Consider the following 2976-nt stretch of genomic DNA (forward strand, 5'->3'; position numbering starts at 1 on the left):
TTGGTATGATGAATAGAAGGTAAATCTCATGAACACTCTATGACTATGTTATGAATGAACATTATGATATGTTGATGGTTCTACGATGAAATATTATTCTCATCTTAGAACTTATGAGCTATACGATGAATGCTGGGTTGAATCCCTAATGCATTCCTTATTGAATTAATGTGTAAGCAAAGGTCTAATATTACTTTAAAAGGTAATTGTGCTTAGCATCGAGTGAACATGAATATGAGATGGAAGCTTTTACGTTTAGCAAGTCTGGTTTCCCATATGGGTTCCTTTTACATTTAGTAAGTCCGGGTTCCCAAAAATATATATGTTGTCTCATGAGATGGAAACCTTCTACGTATAGCAAAGTTCGGGTTTCTAGTAGCAATCTCCTTGTTCCTTAACTATGTTTGCCCACATAGGTATAAGCTAATGGATCCACCTAGATGCTATTATGTTAGGTCTATCTTGGCAAGTGAAACGCTCTCTTTTCGGTGTGGGAGTAGAACACTGGATTCCATGAAGCTCACATGGTCTATGTCGGTTATTGCTAATATCCCTATGTTTTAAGAAGATAATCTAATGTATCAATAATACTTATGTAAATGACTTATGAACTCTAACTAGGACTACTTGAGGGATACTACCTAGTATAGGTGAGGGTATGGTACTTTACCTATGCAATGGGTTCTTTGGGGAGCTCTTGTGTGAGTCCTTTATATATGGTAAGGTATGAATTATGTTAAGGTTGGGTTCACCTATTGTGATGATGTTTATTATGTATGTTACTATACTTGTGCCTTCATGATAGCTTTACTTAGTATATATGGGAGTATGGGACTTCATATGTACATTGCACAAGTGAACTTGAAAGGGGGTCATGGGTGGTATCTTATGATGGTGTAATGTAAATGGAACTCAAATATGTAAGGTATAGGTTATGGCTTTTTGTTATGATCATGAATGTCTCTTAACTTGTAATGTGGATTGGCTAAATGTCCCTTGAATGTGCATTATGGCTTCTAACTTGAAATAACATGTTTTCAACTAAAGGTGCTTTATGATTTAAATGGTTTTAATTGCATGGTTTCCATACTTAGTACAATTGAATGTGCTAACCCATATTTCTTCCTTTTTTTATACTAAGTGTAGGTTCCGGGAAGTGATTGTGCTACTAAGAGACTCAAACTTGGATTTTGACTTTCTCCAAGCCTTTTTGGTATGTCCTCAAGTTTCGGGGACACACACACTATGACACTTATGTTCTTTATATTGTATTAGACTATTAGACTTCCTATGTACTTGTCGTTTTGAGACAATTCTATTGTAAAGGGCAATGGTCCCTATTCGAGACTCTTGTGTGTACTTAGATGATTTCATGGAGATGATAATGTCTAGACATTCTGCTTTCTATTTTCTATTATGAAACACTTTGACATTGATGTTGAAAAGTTTTAATTTCCGCATTATTCAATGTCTATATGCAATGACGAATATGCTAAGGGCTTGTAAAAGACCCCTTCGGGGTCAAGTACGCCATGTTACGCCTAGGGGGTGCTCTCAGGGAGTGAAAAACTTGGTATCAGAGCATAAGGTTAATTGGATAATATTAGTGTTGATGTCTCGTGAAACCACGTCGAGTAGAGTCTTGTTCATATGTGTGAAGCGCGCCAGACTTATGAATGAGAGGCTACAAGATGCTTAGGAATTTTTATTTCTTGATTACTCATTGGTCGTGCCTCAAGAATCTTAGTCCTAGTAAGTATTTCCTTCTAATCCTTTTCTTGTGCTTATAGGCTATGAATACAAGAAGGACAATTTCTAGGAGAGCCGGAGAGGAAAATGTGAATGAGGAGGTTCCCCCTCATGTTCCTCAAAACCCTCAAGCTCCTAAAAATCCTCAAGTTCCTATTGATGTAGGGGCTATGTCTAATGTGGAGATAAGGGTGGCTCTTCATTTCTTGACTTAACTCATGACGGCACAAGCTAACCGGGAAGCTAGACTCTGGGTGGAGACCAATGTGAGTACCATGGCCTCACGGTTGAGAGACTTTACTAGGATGAACCCTCCTATCTTCTTGGGTTCCAAAGTGAATGAAGACCCACAAGAGTTCTTGGAGGAGGTCTATAAGATTGTGGAGGCTATGGGAGTTTCTTCTAATGAGAAGGCTGAGTTGGCCGGGTATCAATTGAAAGATGTGGCCCAAGTATGGTACACTTAATGGAAGGACAATAGGCCTTTAAGGGTGGGTCCCATTACTTGGGAGGTATTCAAGAAGGCTTTCCTTGATAGGTTCTTCCCCCGTGGGAAAAAAGAAGCCGAAGTTGAGGAATTCATCAATCTTCGCCAAGGAGGTATCAGTGTCCAAGAATACTCTTTGAAATTCACTAAGTTGTCCAAATATGCTCCCTCTTTGGTTTCTGTAATGACCCGAGAGTACCCCGTAGCCGTTACCGGTGTATTCGACCTCTCGGAAGTCTTATACAAGCCCTTAGCATTCGTCATAACATTTATCATAGAAAAATAGCGGAAAATTTAAAACTTTTTCATAATATAACACAAGACTTAAAAGTCACCTCATTTAAACCTTTAATACAAAATGGAAGTACTACGTCTCAAGGTAGCCATCTTAAAACATGACTACAACACAAGAGGGATGTAGCCCTTATAATACAAAAGAAACTACTATCTACACTACTAAAAACTTGTCAAAAAGCGACGGTCTGCGTCGCTTTGTTGGTCAAAATCAACGGAAAAGCGACGCAGTCACTTCCGTCGCTTTTTAGCTCGACGCTTTTCAAAAAGCGACGGACTGCGTCGCTTTTAGAGACGGACTACATCTCTTTTAGCGACGGACTGAGTCGCTTTTTTACTATTTTATTTTTTGAATTTTTTTATAAAAAGCGACGGACTGCGTCTCTTTATTTTAATTTTCAATTTTTTAAATTTATAAAGGGCGACGCAGTCCGTCGCTTTTCTGG

Source organism: Solanum tuberosum, unplaced genomic scaffold, assembly GCF_000226075.1.
Source record: "Solanum tuberosum cultivar DM 1-3 516 R44 unplaced genomic scaffold, SolTub_3.0 scf00094, whole genome shotgun sequence".
NCBI classification, from domain to species: Eukaryota; Viridiplantae; Streptophyta; class Magnoliopsida; order Solanales; family Solanaceae; genus Solanum; species Solanum tuberosum.